The sequence below is a fragment of the Aegilops tauschii genome, chromosome 6 (assembly GCF_002575655.3).
Source record: "Aegilops tauschii subsp. strangulata cultivar AL8/78 chromosome 6, Aet v6.0, whole genome shotgun sequence".
Lineage (NCBI taxonomy): Eukaryota > Viridiplantae > Streptophyta > Magnoliopsida > Poales > Poaceae > Aegilops > Aegilops tauschii.
The window spans coordinates 149,511,849-149,535,146 of NC_053040.3; positions in this window are offsets into that span (position 1 = coordinate 149,511,849).

Below are 23,298 nucleotides of genomic sequence, written 5' to 3' on the forward strand. Positions count from 1 at the left end.
CAACCCTAGGCTTGTGGGGCCCTCGTGGCACATCAAACCCTAATTCCACCTCTATAAATACTCGAATATTCCCCTGACATCAGAGAGACACCCGAAATACTTTTTCTGTCGTCGCAAGTTCTAGAACCACGAGATCCTATCTGAAGACCTTCTCCGGTACTCTGTCGGAGGGGGATTTGATCACGGAGGGGGCTCTTGTCGGCGGGAAACAACACCTATGGGATCACAAGAATCCCTACTACAGTTGCCGAGGCGCGGGGTTGTGAGAAGAGCAGGATTAACAGTTAGCACAAGGATCATTTACCCAGGTTCGGGCCGTGAGGATGCGTAATACCCTAGTCCTGCTTTGGTGGATGTATTGAGTGTTCTTGTGTTCTTGAGCTAGCTACGGGGTGCAACTTGCCCAAAAGAGCCGAATCCCTCTCCAGTATGCCATGGGCCTCCTTTTATAGTCGAAAGGGGCTGCCACAGTGGCACACAGGAGGTGGAAAGGTATACAGTGTCGCGAGCTTATCGCCCGGGTTACAGGACAAGACGCATTTAATGCGTAGCTTAGGTGTCCCTTAGCTTTATCGGGCACGGGAACAAGGCCCGTCCCGTCCGTCGCCGCCTCGCCTTGCTTCGACACGCGCCCAGGCCAGCGATGCATGCGGCGCCATGTAGGCAGGCAGGCAGCTGAGGTGGCGCGGTGGTAGGGTCTTCACGAAGATCTTCATGCCACCACGCAGGTGCTTGCTGAGTTGGCTCGGAAGCCGCCCGTCGCCACGCAAGTGCCTGCCCAGCTGGTTGAGCTAGCAGCTGCATGCGAACGGCGGTGGAGTCTTGGCAGGCGCGGGCCTGGCTGTGGCCCTGCTGGCGCCCTCGGCAAGGGTCTTGCCAGGAGGCCCGGCAAGGGTCTTGCCGTGGTGCTGTGGTCGTCCCCGGCAAGGCGCTTGCCGGGGGTCTTGTGGATTTCCTCGGCAAGGATCTCGCCAAGGGTCGCCATCTTCTGTTCCTCATTTGACCTCATGTATTCATGATCTTGACGAAGATCTGCATGCCACCACAGAGGTGCCTCCCGAGCCTTGGTTCCAATACAGCCGTTGGCGACGCTCGGAACCCTCGGGCTCAAGGGTGGCTCGCTCTGTGGGTGTTGGGCAAGTTGCCCTGGCAAGGCTCTTGCCGGGGCCGCGGAGGCCGGCCTGGCAAGGATCTTGCCGGGGGAGTCCACCTCGCCCCTTTGCTCCCTGTGTCTCTGACCTTGGCATTGCCTCGGTTGTCTTGTGCTTCGGCTTCTCTCTGGCTCCCCTCCTTTGCCCTGCTACGTGCGGCCGCGACGCGCGGCTCTGACTGCCCGTGCACAAGTAAAGGGGTCAAAAGGAGAGCCCCTACTTTTGTACACCGACAGGAGCCCCCGGGCCCAGGCCACACATAAGCGCGACGCGTTGTTGGGCCAGGCCCAGAACGGTGTGCGGGCAGGCGGGGCGGATTTCCACCGCAGTAACTGTTTCGTCCGCTGCGCTTCACCGCGACCTGCGTTGAACGCGCGATGTGGAGGGGCGTGCGTGACGTGGGGGTCATGCGTGGGGCGGTTCCCGCACGCATGCGTCACATCATAGTTAATGGGAAAGGAGGCGGCCCACGCCTTCCCCGTAAAAAGGAATAATCGCAGGCGCGCTGCTCACTTTACCCCCCTTCCTGCGTCTTCTCCAATCTTAGAGCCGCCGCCCCCTTCTCCTTCCTTCCTAAGCTTTCGCCTTTACTCACTGCCACTGCGTCTCCGCTGTCTTCTGTCTCTTGCCCCCCCAGCCGCCATGGCGCCCAAATCCACCAAGGGCAAGGGAGTGGCCAAGAATGCCGGAGCGACGGAGCCGCCGGAGAGTGCGTTGGCGGCGCAGCGGACGCAGCTCGCCTACTTCCCCTCGACGGTCGACGTGTTCGAGCTCCGGGAGGCCTTCAAACCCCTGTGGGGGTGAAGACGGGGGGAGAGACGACGGGGCATCCAGCCACGCGCGTCATCCCCGCCAATTGCGCCGAGGCCGCCTCAAATCGGTACCCTTTCTTTGTCGACTACTTCTCCTGCGGGATCTGTCCCCCTTCTCCGATTTCTTCAATGACGTCATGCACACCTACGACTTCCACCTTTTGGATTTTACTCCAAATGCCATGGCGTGCATGGCTCTTTTCGCGCACCTCTGCGAGGGCTTCGCCGGGGTGCATCCCAACACGGCGCTCTTCCGCCACTACTTCTTCCCTCGGATCCAACCGGGGGGCGCCATTTCCGGTTGCGTCACCTGGATCCCGCGGTCCAAGGGGGCATACCCGGAGGGCGCCATGAAGGATAGGTGGGAAGAATGGCGGGACCGGCAGTGCTGGATTGAAGAGAAAGACCCGCCGAACTTTTGCCGGGTCCGCGACGCGCCGCCGGTTCACCGGGGCGACTGGAGCGATGTCGACGCCGACGATGCGAAGCTCACGGTCGCGACCATCAGGATCCTTCGCCTTACCGAGGCCGGGCTCACCCTTGAGATGATTGGGGCGGATTTCATCCGCCGCCGAATCGCTCCGCTGCATAACAAGGGGAGGCCGGCCTGGCTCTTCACGAACGCCGCCGACATCATGAGGCTTCGCCCCGGCCTCGACCACAACTTCACGATGATGGGGCACGCCCACTTCTGCCAGCGGCTCTTCCAGCTCAACGTGAACCGCGACGGCGAGGTCGAGCGGACCAGCAAGGCCGCAAGGGCTGCCGCGAAGGCTGGCAAGGTCGCCAAGGGGCCCTTGTTCAAGTTGCCGGCAGGAGTGGTCCCGCTGAGCAACAACTCGCGCTGGACCGACATCATCGCCATGATGCCGGACTTCAACGCGCATGGCCTTGACCCGAGCTGGGTCGAGCCGGAGGAAATTCTAGTGCAGGAGTTCTTCGACACCTTGCATGAGGGGTACGTCACCGCCGAGCCGCGGCTCGTCCAGGACACCACCCAGGCAGAGCTGGACTACGTCGCCGCCAGGGCGATGGAGGCGAAGCTTGCCGAGGAGGCCGGCAGCACCGGTGGCGTGGAGGACAAGGCTACGGCGGAGGCGGAGGAGAAGGAGCTCGTCCAGTGAGCGGAGGCCGCTGGGAGGTCAGCAGCGCCGGCACCGGGGCTCCTCTCGTCGAGGGTGTGGTCGACGAGTCGTCTTCGGAGGAGGCCGAAGCTGTCGACCCTCCGGCCACGGGGAGAGGGCGAGTCCTGCGGCGGGCCACTTCCAGCTAGCCGGTCCGGCCCGTCAAGGCCGCATGGCGGCCAAAGTCTCCGGAGGAGTCCGCGCGTCAGACGAGGGCCGCGGCGGCGAAGAAGGTGGTGAAGGCTGCGGTGGCGAAGAAGAAAGCATCTGCCTCCTCTTCATCCAAGCGCGCGCAGACTTCGCCCTCCTCCCATCCTTCGGCAGACATCGACGTGGAGGTCACCTTTGACTTCGGGTCCCTCAGCCCAAGGAGGAAGAGGAAGGCAACAAAGGAGGAGGTGGATGACGAGTAAGTATCTTGCTCCTTTCTGTCATCTCTGTCTCCTCAATCTGTGCCGCTTGTCTTGACTTGTTTTCACGTTTGTAGGGATGCGGAGACGCTGGCCCAGAGGGTGAAGAGGGCCAAGGCCTTGGCGGGCGGCCAGCCCCCGGCGGGTACTTCGAGGGCACCACTGGTGGTGTTGAGCAGCCCGGACAGCAGCCCCCGGCACAGCCCCCAGCGTAAGTTCATCACTCACCCCTCGTCAACATGTGTTGGGGGCACGATCTCTTGGTGCTGACCTTGCCGTGGTCGCAGGAGGAGGACAACAGCAGGAGGAGCCACAGAGGGCTACCCCCAACACGCCGCCCCCATCGACCATGCCGCCCCGAGGGGCGTCCCCGGCAAGGGCGCCAAGCACCGATCCCACGCACATGGAGGAGGAGGAGGAGAGCTTGGGCGCCGGCGGCTTCGCCTCGGAGCCAAATGTTGGTGGGGAGGGGACCTCTGCTCCCCGGCCCGGCGCTGGTAAGCCGTTCGCCTTTCGTCCCTGTTCTTTTTTTTTCTTTGCTGGCTCTTGGTCTTGGCTTTGTCTTATCCCCTTCTTGGTATCCAGATCGTCCGTCGGCGGACCAGGAGGACATAGACGCCGTCATCGAGGATGTCACCAAGGATGCCGCGGCAGAGGCCGAGAAGATCGCTGCCAAGGAGACCGCCAAGGGTGCTGCCGAAGACGCCGCCAAGGGGCCCGCCGGGGAGCCCAGCAAGGGGCCTACCGGGGAGGCCGGCAAGGCCGCCACCGAGGAGGAGGTGGTCGATGACCAGCCTTCCCCCTCCGCTGCCTCCGGCTCCGGTAGGTATCTGAGGGTGACCGATGACCTCTTCGTCCACATCCCAGGGGCGTCCAGCTCCAGGGCGCCCATCGAGGGAGAGGTGTTCGACGAAGAGGTGCTTGCCGCCGCCGGGCTCGAGGTCGTCAACGAGCCGAGCACCGGTGGCGACGGCTCTCAGGAGGAGCGGCTTCTCCAGGCCATGGCGCCAATTTCTGGAAGCTCCAGGCGCTCCACCGCGCTCGCCTAGACAAGGCCAAGTCCAGGATGACAACGGTGGACAAGGCGGAGGCGGACCTCAAGGTGCGCGTCGCCGAGGCGCAGACTTGGTTCCGCCAAGCTAGCGAAGAGCTGAAGGCCGCCCAGGGCGAGCTGGCCGACATCGAGAAGGCCCAGGAGACGGCGGAGAGCTTGGCCGCCGCAGCCGAGGCCGCTCGGACCCAACACCAGGCCGCGCTGAACTCCCAGCCCCCAGGAGGAGGATCTTGCCAAACGCGAGGCGGATATCGATGCCAAACTCCGCGCCAAGGACGAGGAGGTGGAGAAACTTGTCGTGCAGTGGACCCAAGAGCTGGAGCAGAGGCACAGGGAGGCGCTCGACGCCCAAGCTCTGGTTCACGCCGGGAAGGTGAAGGAGCTGGAGGTGGAGTGGGACGAGCTAAAGGGCCAGGCCCTGAAGCTGTCCCAGGAGAAGGACACGCTCAACGGCGCCCTGACGGAGGGGCAGGGTGCGGCCGTCAGCAGGGCCGGGGAGCTCTTCGAAGCCAACAACTCCATCAAAGATCTCAAGCTGAAGCTGGAGGGTCTCGAGGGGATGCTGTCGGAGAGCAAGGCCCGGGAGGAGATCCTGGCCAAGGATCTGGAGGCCGAGAAGCTGTAGCAGAAGAACAAAGCCGCCAGCCACAAGGATTTTGTGGAGGGCGAGAATCGCTGGCTCAGCCGCCTCAAGGACGTCGCCGGTAGGATCACCATGCAGCTGGCTACCATGGGGATCCCAAATGTGAGGTACGCCCCAGAGCGCAGCGGGACTACCAACGCCAAGTTGACCCTGTTCTTCGAGGGTGTTCTCGGGGCCTTGGAGCAGTTCCACTCCAACAGGGTGGCTTTACTGGCCGACGAGAACCGAAGGCTCTGCCGGGGTGCCATGACCAAGGTCCTCACCAAGGTGGCGTACTGGAACCCCACCCTTGACTTCGACGCCGCGCTGGAGAGCTTGCCGAAGGGTACTGACCTCGCGCCGCTCAAGTAGCGTATTGAGCCCATCATCAGCCTCATCGATGAAATTCAAAGGGTGGGGGCCAGCGCCGGGATTAGGCACCCCATTTCTTATCGCCGCTGCAGGTTCATGACCAAGACAATTTCTATCTTTAGTTAGAACCGCAGCAACAATTTGATGTAATATAACTCTGCAATACTTTTGATACAATGCATGTTATTTTCCTGTTCGATTTTCCTTTGTATGTCCACCCTACGTTAACAGGGTAGGCTTGCCGGCGCGTAAACCCAGGGCGGCGTCTTGAGGACAGATCCCCATTGGCCTGCCGGGTGTGTTTGCTGCCGGGCAAACCACCTTACCGCCCTTAACGCAGCCGCTCGACCTGTCGAGCTTGACTCGAGTCAAAATCGAGAGCGTTGCCAAGTGCGGAAGGCTACCCTTGTTGGAAATATGCCCTAGAGGCAATAATAAATGGTTATTATTATATTTCTTTGTTCATGGTAATTGTCTATTGTTCATGCTATAATTGTATTGTCCGAAAATCGTAATACATGTGTGAATACATAGACCACAACGTGTCCCTAGTAAGCCTCTAGTTGACTAGCTCGTTGATCAACAGATAGTCATGGTTTCCTGACTATGGACATTGGATGTCATTGATAACGGGATCACATCATTAGGAGAATGATGTGATGGACAAGACCCAATCCTAAGCATAGCATAAAAGATCGTGTAGTTTCGTTTGCTAGAGCTTTTCCAATGTCAAGTATCTTTTCCTTAGACCATGAGATCGTGCAACTCCCGGATACCGTAGGAGTGCTTTGGGTGTGCCAAACGTCACAACGTAACTGGGTGACTATAAAGGTGCACTACGGGTATCTCCGAAAGTGTCTGTTGGGTTGGCACGGATCGAGACTGGGATTTGTCACTCCGTGTGACGGAGAGGTATCTCTGGGCCCACTCGGTAATGCATCATCATAATGAGCTCAATGTGACTAAGGCGTTAGTCACGGGATCATGCATTGCGGTACGAGTAAAGAGACTTGCCGGTAACGAGATTGAACAAGGTATTGGGATACCGACGATCGAATCTCGGGCAAGTAACATACCGATTGACAAAGGGAATTGAATACGGGATTGATTGAATCCTCGACATCGTGGTTCATCCGATGAGATCATTGTGGAACATGTGGGAGCCAACATGGGTATCCAGATCCCGCTGTTGGTTATTGATCGGAGAGGCGTCTCGGTCATGTCTGCATGTCTCCCGAACCCGTAGGGTCTACACACTTAAGGTTCAGTGACGTTAGGGTTGTACAGATATGTGTATGCGGAAACCCGAAAGTTTTTCGGAGTCCCGGATGAGATCCCGGACGTCACGAGGAGTTCCGGAATGGTCCGGAGGTAAAGAATTATATATAGGAAGTCAAGTTTCGGCCACCGGGAAAGTTTCGGGGGTTACCGGTATTGTACTGGGACCATCGGAAGGGTCCCGGGGGTCCACCGGGTGGGGCCACCTATCCCGGAGGGCCCCATGGGCTGAAGTGGGAGGGTAACCAGCCCCTAGTGGGCTGGGGCGCCCCCCCTGCGCCTAGGGTTGGAAACCCTAGGGTGGGGGGGCGCCCCACTTGCCTTGGGGGGCAAGTCACCCCCCTTGGCCGCCGCCCCTTGCCCTAGATGGGTTCTGGCCGGCGCCCCCCTCCCAGGGGTCCTATATAAAGGGGGGGAGGGAGGGCAGCAGCAACACAGCCTTGGGCGCCTCCCTCTCCCCCTGCAACACCTCTCTCTCTAGTATATGCTCGGCGAAGCCCTGCCGGCATCCCGCTACATCCACCACCACGCCGTCGTGCTGCTGGATCTCCATCAACCTCTCCTTCCCCCTTGCTGGATCAAGAAGGAGGAGACGTCGCTGCACCGTACGTGTGTTGAACGCGGAGGTGCCGTCTGTTCGGCACTCGGTCATCGGTGATTTGAATCACGGCTAGTACGACTCCGTCATCCACGTTCATTGGAACGCTTTCGCTCGCGATCTACAAGGGTATGTAGATGCACTCCTTTCCCCTTGTTGCTAGTATACTCCATAGATGCATCTTGGTGAGCGTAGGAAAATTTTAAAATTATGCTACGATTCCCAACAACCCTGCCACTCTCGATGCGGCCGCTTGAGCTGTTGAGCAGACTCGAAACAGAACAAGGGCGTTGCCAATTGCGGGAGGGCCCCTTTGCGTGTAGGTTTTCCATACATAGGCATGATCTCCGAGGACAATAACCTTATGTATAAAAGGAAATTGCTCAGGGCTCTGGATGACACATATCCCTCCTCCCGCAGCGCTTGGCGAAGCCCTGTTGGAATCCCGCTACTTCCACCACCACGCCGTCGTGCTGCTGGATCTCCATCAATCTCTCCTCCCCCCTTGCTGGATCAAGAAGGAGGAGACGTCGCTACTCCATACGTGTGTTGAACGCGGAGGTGCCGTCTGTTCGGCACTCGGTCATCGGTGATTTGAATCACGGCGAGTATGACTCCGTCATCCACGTTCATTGGAACGCTTTCGCTCGCGATCTACAAGGGTATGTAGATGCACTCCTTTCCCCTCGTTGCTAGTATACTCCATAGATGCATCTTGGTGAGCGTAGGAAAATTTTAAAATTATGCTACGATTCCCAACAGTGGCATCATGAGCCAGGCCTATGCGTAGTTACTATGCACGAGTAGAACACAAAGCAGTTGTGGGCGTTGAGTTTGCCAATTCTTCTTGCCGCTACTAGTCGTTTCTTGTTTCGGCGGCATTGTAGGATGAAGCGGCCCGGACCGACCTTACACGTACGCTTACGTGAGACAGGTTCCACCGACTGACATGCACTAGTTGCATAAGGTGGCTAGCAGGTGTCTGTCTCTCCTACTTTAGTCGGAACGGATTCGATGAAAAGGGTCCTTATGAAGGGTAAATAGAAATTGGCAAATCACGTTGTGGTCATACGTAGGTAAGAAAACGTTCTTGCTAGAAACCTACAAACCACGTAAAAACTTGCAACAACAATTAGAGGACGTCTAACTTGTTTTTGCAGCAAGTGCTATGTGATGTGATATGGCCAGAAGATGTGATGAATGATATATGTGATGTATGAGATTGATCATATTCTTGTAATAGGAATCACGACTTGCATGTCGATGAGTATGACAACCGGCAGGAGCCATAGGAGTTGTCTTTATTATTTTGTATGACCTGCGTGTCATTGAATAACGCCATGTAATTTACTTTACTTTGTTGCTAAACGCGTTAGCCATAGAAGTAGAAGTAATCGTTGGCGTGACGACTTCATGAAGACACGATGATGGAGATCATGATGATGGAGATCATGGTGTCATGCCGGTGACGAAGATGATCATGGTGCCCCGAAGATGGAGATCAAAGGAGCATGATGATATTGGCCATATCATGTCACTATTTGATTGCATGTGATGTTTATCATGTTTTTGCATCTTATTTGCTTAGAACGACGATAGTAAGTAAGATGTTCCCTTATGATAATTTCAAGAAAAGTGTTCCCCCTAACTGTGCACCGTTGCGAAGGTTCGTTGTTTCGAAGCACCACGTGATGATCGGGTGTGATAGATTCTAACGTTCGAATACAACGGGTGTTGACGAGCCTAGCATGTATAGACATGGCCTCGGAACACACGCAATACACTTAGGTTGACTTGACGAGCCTAGCATGTACAGACATGGCCTCGGAACACGGAGGACCGAAAGGTCGAGCATGAGTCGTATAGAAGATACGATCAACATGGAGATGTTCACCGATCTTGACTAGTCCGTCTCACGTGATGATCGGACACGGCCTAGTTGACTCGGATCATGTTTCACTTAGATGACTAGAGGGATGTCTATCTAAGTGGGAGTTCATTAAATAATTTGATTAGATGAACTTAATTATCATGAACTTAGTCTAAAATCTTTACACTATGTCTTGTAGATCAAATGGCCAACGTTGTCCTCAATTTCAACGCGTTCCTAGAGAAAACCAAACTGAAAGATGATGGCAGCAACTATACGGACTGGGTCCAGAACCTGAGGATCATCCTCATAGTAGCCAAGAAAGATTATGTCTTAGAAGCACCGCTAGGTGATGCACCAATTCCAGAAAACCAAGACGTTATGAACGCTTGGCAGTAGCGTGCTGATGATTACTCCCTCGTTCAGTGCGGCATGCTTTACAGCTTAGAACCGGGTCTCCAAAAGCGTTTTGAGAAACATGGAGCATATGAGATGTTCGAGGAGCTGAAATTGGTTTTCCAAGCTCATGCCCGGGTCGAGAGATATGATGTCTCCGACAAGTTCTTCAGCTGTAAAATGGAGGAGAATAGTTCTGTTAGTGAGCACATACTCAGAATGTCTGGGTTGCATAACCGCTTGTCTCAGCTGGGAGTTAATCTCCCGGATGACGCGGTCATTGACAGAATCCTCCAGTCGCTTCCACCAAGCTACAAGAGCTTTGTGATGAACTACAATATGCAGGGGATGGAAAAGACCATTCCTGAGGTATATTCAATGCTGAAATCAGCGGAAGGGGAGATCAGAAAAGAACATCAAGTGTTGATGGTGAATAAAACCACTAAGTTCAAGAAGGGCAAGGGTAAGAAGAACTTCAAGAAGGACGGCAAGGGAGTTGCCGCGCCCGGTAAGCCAGTTACTGGGAAGAAGTCAAAGAATGGACCCAAGCCTGAAACTGAGTGCTTTTATTGCAAGGGAAGTGGTCACTGGAAGCGGAACTGCCCCAAATACTTAGCGGACAAGAAGGCCGGCAACACCAAAGGTATATGTGATATACATGTAATTGATGTGTACCTTACCAGTACTCGTAGTAGCTCCTGGGTATTTGATACCGGTGCGGTTGCTCATATTTGTAACTCAAAACAGGAACTACGGAATAAACGGAGACTGGCGAAGGACGAGGTGACGATGCGCGTCGGGAATGGTTCCAAGGTCGATGTGATCGCCGTCGGCACGCTACCTCTGCATCTACCCACAGGATTAGTTTTAAACCTCAATAATTGTTATTTACTGCCAGCTTTGAGCATGAACATTGTACCTGGATCTCGTTTAATTCGAGATGGCTACTCATTTAAATCCGAGAATAATGGTTGTTCTATTTATTTGAGAGATATGTTTTATGGTCATGCCCCGCTGGTCAATGGTTTATTTTTGATGAATCTCGAACGTGATGTTACACATATTCATAGTGTGAATACCAAAAGATGTAAAGTTGATAACGATAGTCCCACATACTTGTGGCACTGCCGCCTTGGTCACATTGGTGTCAAGCGCATGAAGAAGCTCCATGCAGATGGACTTTTGGAGTCTCTTGATTACGAATCATTTGACACGTGCGAACCATGCCTCATGGGTAAGATGACCAAGACTCCGTTCTCCGGAACAATGGAGCGAGCAACCAACTTATTGGTAATCATACATACCAATGTGTGCGGTCCAATGAGTGTTGAGGCTCGCGGAGGATATCGTTATGTTCTCACTCTCACTGATGACTTAAGTAGATATGGGTATGTCTACCTAATGAAACACAAGTCCGAAACCTTTGAAAAGTTCAAGGAATTTCAGAGTGAAGTTGAGAATCAACGTGACAGGAAAATAAAATTCTTACGATCAGATCGTGGTGGAGAATATTTAAGTCACGAATTTGGTACACACTTAAGGAAATGTGGAATAGTTTCACAACTCACGCCGCCTGGAACACCTCAGAGAAATGGTGTGTCCGAACGTCGTAATCGCACTCTATTGGATATGGTGCGATCTATGATGTCTCTTACCGATTTACCGCTCTCATTTTGGGGCTATGCTTTAGAGACTGCCGCATTCACTTTAAATAGGGCTCCGTCGAAATCCGTTGAGACGACACCGTATGAATTATGGTTTGGGAAGAAACCTAAGCTGTCGTTTCTAAAAGTTTGGGGATGCGATGCTTATGTCAAGAAACTTCAACCTGAAAAGCTCGAACCCAAGTCGGAGAAATGCGTCTTCATAGGATACCCTAAGGAAACTATTGGGTACACCTTCTACCTCAGATCCGAAGGCAAGATCTTCATTGCCAAGAACGGGTCCTTTCTAGAGAAGGAGTTTCTCTCGAAAGAATTGAGTGGGAGGAAAGTGGAACTTGATGAGGTGATAGTCACCCCTTCCGAACCGGAAAGTAGCGCAGCACGGGAAGATGTTCCTGTGGTGCCTGCACCGACTCGGGAGGAAGTTAATGATGATGATGATGATCATGAAGCTTCGGATCAAGTTACTACTGAACTTCGTAGGTCCACAAGGACACGTTCCGCACCAGAGTGGTACGACAACCCTGTCCTGGAAATCATGTTGTTAGACAACGGTGAACCTTCGAACTATGAAGAAGCGATGGCGGGCCCGGATTCCGACAAATGGCTGGAAGCCATGAAATCCGAGATAGAATCCATGTATGAAAACAAAGTGTGGACTTTGACTGACTTTCCCGATGAGCGGCGAGCCATAGAAAACAAATGGATCTTTAAGAAGAAGACGGACGCGGATGGTAATGTGACCATCTACAAAGCTCGACTTGTCGCTAAGGGTTATCGACAAGTTCAAGGGGTTGACTACGATGAGACTTTCTCACCCGTAGCGAAGCTGAAGTCCGTCCGAATCATGTTAGCAATTGCCGCATACTATGATTATGAGATATGGCAGATGGACGTCAACACGGCATTCCTTAACGGCTTCCTTAAGGAAGAGTTGTATATGATGCAGCCGGAAGGTTTTGTCGATCCTAAGAATGCTAACAAAGTATGCAAGCTCCAGCGCTCAATCTATGGGCTGGTGCAAGCATCTCGGAGTTGGAACATTCGCTTTGATGAGATGATCAAAGCATTTGGATTTACACAGACTTATGGAGAAGCCTGTGTTTACAAGAAAGTGAGTGGGAGCTCTGTAGCATTTCTCTTATTATATGTGGATGACATATTATTGATGGGAAATGATATAGAATTCTTGGAAAGTATAAAGTCCTATTTGAATAAGTGTTTTTCAATGAAGGACCTTGGAGAAGCTGCTTATATATTAGGCATCAAGATCTATAGAGATAGATCGAGACGCCTCATTGGTCTTTCACAGAGTACATACCTTGACAAGATATTGAAGAAGTTCAATATGGATCAGTCCAAGAAGGGGTTCTTGCCTGTATTGCAAGGTGTGCAATTGAGCACGGCTCAATGCCCGACCACGGCAAAAGATAGAGAAAAGATGAGTGTCATCCCCTATGCCTCGGCCATAGGGTCTATTATGTATGCCATGCTATGTACCAGACCTGATGTAAACCTTGCCGTAAGTTTGGTAGGAAGATACCAAAGTAATCCCGGCATGGAACACTGGACAGCGGTCAAGAATATCCTGAAGTACCTGAAGAGGACTAAGGATATGTTTCTCGTTTATGGAGGTGACGAAGAGCTCGTCGTAAAGGGTTACGTCGACGCTAGCTTCGACACAGATCTGGATGACTCGAAGTCACAAACCGGATACGTGTATATTTTGAATGGAGGAGCAGTAAGCTGGTGCAGTTGCAAGCAAAGGGTCGTGGCGGGATCTACATGTGAAGCGGAGTACATGGCAGCCTCGGAGGCAGCACAGGAAGCAGTCTGGATGAAGGAGTTCATTACCGACCTAGGGGTGATTCCCAATGCGTCGGGCCCGATGACTCTCTTCTGTGACAACACTGAAGCTATTGCCCTTATGAAGGAGCCCAGGTTTCACAAGAAGACCAGGCATATCAAGCGTCGCTTCAACTCCATTCGTGAAAGTGTTCAAAATGGAGACATAGATATTTGTAAAGTACATACAGACCTGAATGTAGCAGAACCGTTGACTAAACCTCTCCCTAGAGCAAAACATGATCAACACCAGGACGCAATGGGTGTTCGATTCATCACAATGTAACTAGATTATTGACTCTAGTGCAAGTGGGAGACTGTTGGAAATATGCCCTAGAGGCAATAATAAATGGTTATTATTATATTTCTTTGTTCATGGTAATTGTCTATTGTTCATGCTATAATTGTATTGTCCGAAAATCGTAATACATGTGTGAATACATAGACCACAACGTGTCCCTAGTAAGCCTCTAGTTGACTAGCTCGTTGATCAACAGATAGTCATGGTTTCCTGACTATGGACATTGGATGTCATTGATAACGGGATCACATCATTAGGAGAATGATGTGATGGACAAGACCAACTCCTAAGCATAGCATAAAAGATCGTGTAGTTTCGTTTGCTAGAGCTTTTCCAATGTCAAGTATCTTTTCCTTAGACCATGAGATCGTGCAACTCCCGGATACCGTAGGAGTGCTTTGGGTGTGCCAAACGTCACAACGTAACTGGGTGACTATAAAGGTGCACTACGGGTATCTCCGAAAGTGTCTGTTGGGTTGGCACGGATCGAGACTGGGATTTGTCACTCCGTGTGACGGAGAGGTATCTCTGGGCCCACTCGGTAATGCATCATCATAATGAGCTCAATGTGACTAAGGCGTTAGTCACGGGATCATGCATTGCGGTACGAGTAAAGAGACTTGCCGGTAACGAGATTGAACAAGGTATTGGGATACCGACGATCGAATCTCGGGCAAGTAACATACCGATTGACAAAGGGAATTGAATACGGGATTGATTGAATCCTCGACATCGTGGTTCATCATGAGATCATCGTGGAACATGTGGGAGCCAACATGGGTATCCAGATCCCGCTGTTGGTTATTGACCGGAGAGGCATCTCGGTCATGTCTGCATGTCTCCCGAACCCGTAGGGTCTACACACTTAAGGTTCGGTGACGCTAGGGTTGTAGAGATATGTGTATGCGGAAACCCGAAAGTTGTTCGGAGTCCCGGATGAGATCCCGGACGTCACGAGGAGTTCCGTAATGGTCCGGAGGTAAAGAATTATATATAGGAAGTCAAGTTTCGGCCACCGGGAAAGTTTTGGGGGTTACCGGTATTGTACCGGGACCACCGGAAGGGTCCCGGGGGTCCACCGGGTGGGGACACCTATCCCGGAGGGCCCCATGGGCTGAAGTGGGAGGGTAACCAGCCCCTAGTGGGCTGGGGCGCCCCCCATGGGCCTCCCCCCTGCGCCTAGGGTTGGAAACCCTAGGGTGGGGGGGCGCCCCACTTGCCTTGGGGGGCAAGTCACCCCCCTTGGCCGTCGCCCCTTGCCCTAGATGGGTTCTGGCCGGCGCCCCCCCTCCCAGGGGGCCTATATAAAGGGGGGGAGGGAGGGCAGCAGCAACACAGCCTTGGGCGCCTCCCTCTCCCCCTGCAACACCTCTCTCTCTCGTATATGCTCGGCGAAGCCCTGCCGGCATCCCACTACATCCACCACCACGCCGTCGTGCTGCTGGATCTCCATCAACCTCTCCTTCCCCCTTGCTGGATCAAGAAGGAGGAGACTTCGCTGCACCGTACGTGTGTTGAACGCGGAGGTGCCGTCCGTTCGGCACTCGGTCATCGGTGATTTGAATCACGGCGAGTACGACTCCGTCATCCACGTTCATTGGAACGCTTTCGCTCGCGATCTACAAGGGTATGTAGATGCAGTCCTTTCCCCTCGTTGCTAGTATACTCCATAGATGCATTTTGGTGAGCGTAGGAAAATTTTTAAATTATGCTACGATTCCCAACAACCCTGCCACTCTCGATGCGGCCGCTTGAGCTGTTGAGCAGACTCGAAACAGAACAAGGGCGTTGCCAATTGCCAGAGGGCCCCTTTGCGTGTAGGTTTTCCATACATAGGCATGATCTCCGAGGACAATAACCTTATGTATAAAAGGAAATTGCTCAAGGCTCTGGATGACATAGCTTTTCCGTTGCCGCGCTGGTGTCCTTCGCGCTTGCAGGCGACGCTGTTTTCTCCTGGTCGTCTTCTTCTTTAGAAGCCATGGCGATGAAGAGCAGCTAGGTTAACTACTAGACCAGATTCTCACAATTGCGCCCCCTACCTGGCGCGCCAAAGATGTCGGTGGGAAACGACACCTATGGGATCACAAGAATCCCTACTACTGTTGCCGGGGCGCGGGGTTGTGAGAAGAGCAGGATTAACAGTCAGCACAAGGATCGTTTACCCAGGTTCAGGCCGCGAGGATGCGTAATACCCTAGTCCTGCTTTGGTGGATGTATTGAGTGTTCTTGTGTTCTTGAGCTAGCTACGGGGTGCAACTTGCCCAAAAGAGCTGAATCCCTCTCCAGTATGCCATGGGCCTCCTTTTATAGTCGAAAGGGGCTGCCACAGTGGCACACAAGAGGTGGAAAGGTATACAGTGCCGCGAGCTTATCGCCCGGGTTACAGGACAAGACGCATTTAATGCGTAGCTTAGGTGTCCCTTAGCTTTATCGGGGACGGGAACGAGGCCCGTCCCGTCCGTCGCTGCCTCGCCTTACTTCGACACGCGCCCCAGGCCAGCGATGCATGCGGCGCCATGTAGGTAGGCAGGCAGCTGAGGTGGCGCGGTGGTGGGTCTTCACAAAGATCTGCATGCCACCACGCAGGTGCTTGCTGAGTTGGCTCGGAAGCCGCCCGTCGCCACGCAAGTGCCTGCCCAGCTGGTTGAGCTAGCAGCTGCATGCGAACGGCGGTGGAGTCTTGGCAGGCGCGGGCCTGGCGGTGGCCCTGCTGGCGCCCTCGGCAAGGGTCTTGCCGTGGCGCTGTGGTCGTCCCCGGCAAGGCGCTTGCCGGGGGTCTTGTGGATTTCCTCGGCAAGGATCTCGCCAAGGGTTGCCGTCTTCTGGTCCTCATCTGACTTCATGTATTCATGATCTTGACGAAGATCTACATGCCACCACAAAGGTGCCTCCCGAGCCTTGGTTCCAATACAGCCATTGGCGACGCTCGGAACCCTCGGGCTCAAGGGTGGCTCGCTCTGTGGGTGTTGGGCAAGTTGCCCCGGCAAGGCTCTTGCCGGGGCCGCGGAGGCCGCCCCGGCAAGGATCTTGCCGGGGGAGTCCACCTCGCCCCTTCGCCCCCTGTGTCTCTGACCTTGGCATTGCCTCGGTTGTCTTGTGCTTCAGCTTCTCTCTGGCTCCCCTCCTCTGCCCTGCTACGTGCGGCCGCGGCGCGCGGCTCTGACTGCCCGTGCACAAGTAAAGGGGTCAAAAGAAGAGCCCCTACTTTTGTACACCGACAGCTCTACATCATCCTTGCTGCCCTCCGATGATGCGTGAGTAGTTTACCACATACCTACGGGTCCATAGTTAGTAGCTAGATGGCTTCTTCTCTCTTTTTGATCTTCAATACAATATTCTACTCGGTGTTCTTGGAGATATATTCGATGTAATGACTTTCTGCGGTGTGTTTGTTGGGATTCGATGAATTGTGAGTTTATGATCAGATCTATCAATGAATATCATTTGAGTTTTCTCTGAACTCTTTTATGCGTGATTTTATAGCCTCGTATTTCTTCTCCGTTTTTTTGGTTTGGTTTGGCCAACTAGATTGATTTATCTTGCCATGAGAAGAGGTGCTTTGTAATGGGTTCGATCTTGCGGTGCTCAATCCCACTGACAGAAAGGGACATGACATGTATGTATCATTGCTATTAAGGGTAAAGAGATGGGGTTTATTCATACGTGAGTTTATCTTGTCTACATCATGTCATATTGCTTAAGGCGTTACTCCGTTTTCCCATGAACTTAATACACTAGATGCATGCTGGATAGCGGTCGATGTGTGTAGTAATAGTAGTAGATGCAGAATTGTTTCGGTCTACTTGTCTCGGGCGTGATGCCTATATACATGATCATTGCCTTGGATATCGTCATAATTATTTGCTTTTATATCAATTGCCCAATAGTAATTTGTTTACCCACCATAAGCAAAAAACAGCAACTGGCACTGGGCACTATGTCAATAGGTTAGTCCCAAAAAAGATATAAAGTTGCTAGTAAATGAGTATAAAACATCCAAGAATGATACTTTAATAGCATGGAACAATAAAAAATTATACATACGAAAGCACCAACGAACTAGTTGCATAGATCTGACCACGAAGAAATGGAGTTCTCCGGCAAGTTTAGCAACCAAGATCTAACATTGGGTTTGAGCACCAACGGGAAATCATCGGCAAGGATCTTTTCATCCCTTCCCCCGGCATCTTGCAAAGCAATCGTGTAGAGGCCTAGGAATTCTACCGAGTTTAGCTTGCCACTGTACTTCTCTGGCATTTCTGGCTTGAAAGCCCAGATGGACGGCCAGCGGACTTGCCGCAGCTCACGTGTGAAAGCAGGGCACCCAACCTCGTAAGGTAGGTACCCGCCAACAACGGGCACTGGCTCGTCGACGGCTGGACCATTGTGCTTGTCAGATTGACGGTGTTCCTTGATAACTCACATGTATAGGGGATCCCAACAGTTTTCGAGCGTAGAGTATTCAACCTAAATTTATAGATTCGGCACAAGGGGAGCCAAAGAATATTTGCAAGTATTAGCAGTTGAGTTGCCAATTCAACCACACCTGGAGATTAAATATCTGCATCAAGGTGATCGGTAGCACAGTAATTTGATGGTTTTGATAGTAGTGGTAACAGTAGTAGCGACGGTAACAGTGATAGCCACGGTAGTAGTGGTAACAGTAACAATAGCAATAGTAGCTTAGCAAGAGCAATATGGGGAAAACTCGTAGGCATTGGATCGGTGCATTCGTTGGATGATATTCATCATATAATAGTCATAACCTAGGGCGATACAAAACTAGCTCCAGTTCATAAATATAATGTAGGCATGTATTTCGTAAATAGTCATACGTGCTTATGAAAAGAACTTGCATGACATCTTTTGTCCTACCCTCCCGTGGCAGCGGGGTCCACAAGGAAACCAAGGGATATTAAGGCCTCCTTTTAATAGAGAACCGGAACAAAGCATTACCACATAGTGAATACATGAACTTCTCAAACTACGGTCATCACCGGAAAGTATCCCAATTACTGTCACACTGGGGTTTACGGACCATAACACGTAATAGGTGAATATGACTTGCAAGATCGGATCTAGAACATACATATAATGGTGAAAACATAAACGGTTCAGATCTGAATTCTTGGCACTCGGGCCCTAGTGACAAGCATTAAGCATAGCAAAGACATAACAACATCAATCTCAGAACATAGTGGATAGTAGGGATCAAGCCCTAACAAAACTAACTCGACTACATGATGAATCTCATCCAACTCCTCATTGACCAGCGAGCCTACGAAGGAATTACTCACTCCCGATGGGGAGCATCATGGAATTGGTGATGAAGGAGGGTTGGTGATGACGAAGACCGAAGATTCCCCTCTCCGGAGCCATGAACGGGCTCTAGATCTGGCCTCCCGACGAAGAACAGGAGGTGGCGGTGGCTCTGTATCGTAAACCATGATGAAACTTCCTCTCCTATTTCTCTCTCTGAAAATAGGTATTTATGGAGTTGGAATTAGGGTCAGGGGGGCACGAGGTGGGCACAACCCACCGGTGCGCGCCAGAGGGGGGTCGCCCTAGTGTATCGTGCGCAACCAGGGCACCCCCTCCGGTGGTTCTTGGTTCTAGTATTTTTTATATATTCTGAAATAATTCTTTGGAAAGTTTTGTCCAAATCCGAGAACTTCTATTTTTGCACAAAAAACAACACCATGGTAGTTCTGCTGAAAACAACGTCAGTCCGGGTTAGTTTCATTCAAATCATGCAAATTAGAGCAAAAGCGTCAGGAAAAGTAGATACGACAGAGACGTATCAACTCCCCTAATCTTAAACCTTTGCTTGTCCTCAAGCAATTCAGTTGACAAACTGAAAGTGATAAAGAAAAACTTTTATGAATATTGGGAGGTACACTCTTCCTGTCAACATTACGACCAAGAGTTATCAATATCTCCCATGCTAAACACATTAGTGGCGGTTCCCAAGCGATAAAAATAAAGTTTACTGCCCCTCCACCAACAAACAGACTCCACGGCTAGCCGCATCCACGGGTACCGTCCATACCAATAACAGTCCTAGGGGAGTTTTGTTTAATTGTTTGCAATTTTGATTTTGAGACTAGGCATCCATATTGCCGCCCCTCTCGTGCAAGGACGAGTGAATAAACACTCATCATGAGAATAACCCGCTTAGCATGGAAGATACTGACCACCCTGTCGCTCCATGAGCTGTCCAGGCACACAAAACAGATGTTCATTTGAAATTTTAGAGGTGGCACATGCAAATTTACTTGGAACGGCAGGGTAATACTGTATATAGGTAGATATGGTGGACTCATCTAAATAACTTGGGTTTAAGGATTTTTTATGCACAAGTAGTATTCCCACTTAGTACAGGCGTAGGCTGGCAATTAGGTTGAGAAGCGGCCAACTATAGAGCGAAAACGGTCACCAACATGCATTATGAGTAATCAACATTGAATACTAGCATGAGTAGGATATGAACACCATGAACATAAATATCGTAGAGGCTATGTGGGTTTCGATTCAACTACATGCATGAACATGTGCCAAGTCAAGCCACTTGAAACATTCAGAGGAGGATATCATATCATCATACCACATCACAATCATTTTAATGCATGTTGACACCTAAGATAAATCATTATCCACTCCTAGCTACTTAAGCATGGCATGAGCAACTATAATCTTTAATTGTCATTGCAAACATTTGATCATAATATGCTGAATGATGGATACTAGGTTAAACATATTTACAAAAACAAAACAAGTTGAGTTCATACCCGGTTCTCTTTGCCACATTCAATTCATCTTGCCTTTCACTTGCACGACCGAATGATATGAAAATGATAATAGTGAAAGGGTGTCATGGACTGAGCTGGAATCCTTGGACATTTTATTCAAAAGAAGAAGACAAGGTAATTTGGGCTCTTCGTTAGATCAACAACAATATATATGAGAGCCACTCAATATTTTCATCGTGGTCTTCTCCTTGGTACAACTCAATGAAAAGAAAAGAATTTTAGAGAAACACACTGAAATATTTTTGGAGTTTTTAGTTTTTCTTGAAGAAAGAAAATTAAAGGAGGGAAAACAAAAACGAGAAAAACTATTTACACGGGAAAGCTCCCAACAAGCAAAAGAAGAATAAGGAAATCTTTTTGGGTTTTTGAGGGAGTCCTGGATTAGGGGGTCCCCGGGCATCCGGGCTATGTGACCTGGGCTGGACTGATGGGCTGTGAAGATACAAGATAGAAGGCATTTACCCGTGTCCGGATGGGACTCTCCTTTGCGTGGATGGCAAGCTTGGCGCTCGGATGTGAAGATTCCTTTCTCTGTAAACCGACTATGTACAACCCTAGGCCCCTCCGATGTCTATATAAACTGGAGGGTTTAGTCCGTAGAGGCAATCACAATCATACAGGCTAGACATCTAGGGTTTAGCCATTATGATCTCGAGGTAGATCAACTCTTGTAACCCTCATATTCACCAAAGTCAATCAAGCAGGAAGTAGGGTATTACCTCCATTAAGAGGGCCCGAACCTGGGTAATCATCGTGTCCCCTGCCTCCTGTTACCTTCGATCGTCAGATGCACAGTTCGGGACCCCTTACCCGAGATCGGCCGGTTTTGACACCGACATTGGTGCTTTCATTGAGAGTTCCACTGTGCTATCGACAGAAGGTTCGATGGCTCGATCGATCATCTACAATGATGCTGTTTCGGGGGAGACTTTCCTCCCCGGCCAAATTTTTGTATTCGGCGGCTTCGCACTGTGCGCCAACTCGATTGGCCACCTTGAGCAGATCGACAGCTACGCCCCTGGTCATCAGATCAGTTTCGGGAACCTAAATTATGTCGCTGATATCCGAGGAGATTTGATCTTCGAAGGGTTCGCGGCCCCGACCACGGCTCCAGCCTTAGATTTGGAGCAAACTACCAGGTCTGAAGATGGGAGTTTGGAGCCCACCGGACTCTCCGCTACAAACCGCATTATTGAGGATCCGGAGGCGATCTTGTCCACGGCAAACTCGGAATCAGTCCAGGTTCCCTATCATTGAAAGGCCGGACTCGCCCCTCGACTCTAGATCCGAACTCTCGAGGTCCGCGCCAAGCAGGCATAGCCAGGAAGCTCTCACTCCGGCCAGCCCCGCGGACTCTCGCTTCCATACCCAAACCTCGCTCTTAAACGAGGCTCTGGACTTAATGCGACCCCTCGCTATTTTAGAGGAATCACTTCAGAACTACGGCCAACCCGGACTAGGGGCTGAGAGCGGGGAATTTTACGTCCCGCCCACCACCCACTTCATAGCCACTGTCGAAGATTTAACCGACATGCTGGACTACGCCATCGAAGACATCGACGGCATGGACGACGATGCTGGAGACGAACACCGCCAAGACTCGCCGTTTACCGGACGATGGACGGCCACCTCCACATATGACGTGTATATGGTGGACACACCCAAAGAGGAGGATGACGACGGCAAGAAGGATCCGGTTGAGGACAAGCCTGCTGAAGCACCTCCAAAGCGTCGACGTCAGCGGCGCCACTCAAAATCGCATCGCGAAAAAGATAGCAATACCGACACCAAAGACAATAACACTCCGGAGAACACCGAAGACACCGAAGCCCCTGTCGAGCCAACATCCGAACAGGATGATTGGGAGGATGGGCAACTTAACCCTGACGATTCGGTCAGGAACGAGGACTCGGAGGATAGTAACTACCTACCGATCTCCGAAGAGGATGTGAGCCTCGGCAGCGAAGACTTCATCGTGCCGGAGGAACCCCTCGAATAAGGGCGCTTTAAGCGCCGGCTAATCGCCACTGCGAGAAGCCTAAAAAAGAAGCAGCAGCGACCCCAAGCCGAACAGGATACGCTCAATGACAGATGGGCTAAAGTTCTGGCAGCCGAGGGATATGGCCTCGAACGCCCAACCAAGAGCTACCCGAAGTGCAAGCTGCTACCACAATTTGACGACGAGGCCCTTGAGCCAATACCGCCAAAGTATAAACCCGCTGACGAACCTGACTGACCACCACGTGGACGGGACAGACCGGCTACTTACGCCGAACACCAGCCCGTGCCACCCTGCCGTCGAGGCAAGGAGGCAGCGGCCCTGGGCTATACCTATGACCTACGCAAGGACCTGGACAATAGAGCCGGTCAGACAAGATCAATCTATGGGTCAAGGGGGCATGCTCCAACGCGAGAGGACGGCCATCAGGCCTGGCGCGACAGGCACAACCTCACCCGGGCCGAAAACTGCATTCGGACTTCATCCAAATTGTGCCGCGACATCACCCGATACAAAGGCGCCGCACACCCCTTATGCTTCACCAATGAGGTGATGGAACACCAGTTCCCTGAAGGGTTTAAACCCGTGAACATTGAATCATACAATGGCACGACGGACCCCGCAGTATGGATTGAAGATTTTCTTCTCCACATTCACATGGCTCGCGGCGACGACCTCCATGCCATCAAGTACCTTCCCCTAAAACTCAAGGGACCAACACGACACTGGTTAAACAGCCTCCCAGAAAACTCTATTGGCAACTGGGAAGACTTGGAGGACGCCTTTAGAGACAACTTCCAAGGTACCTACATTCGGCCTCCAGACGCCGATGACCTTAGTCACATAGTCCAGCAACCCGAAGAATCATCCCAGAAGCTATGGACCAGGTTCTTAATTAAAAAGAACCAAATTGTGGACTGTCCGGACGCCGAAGCCCTCGCGGCCATTAAACACAGCATCCGAGACGAATGGCTCGCCCGACACCTCAGC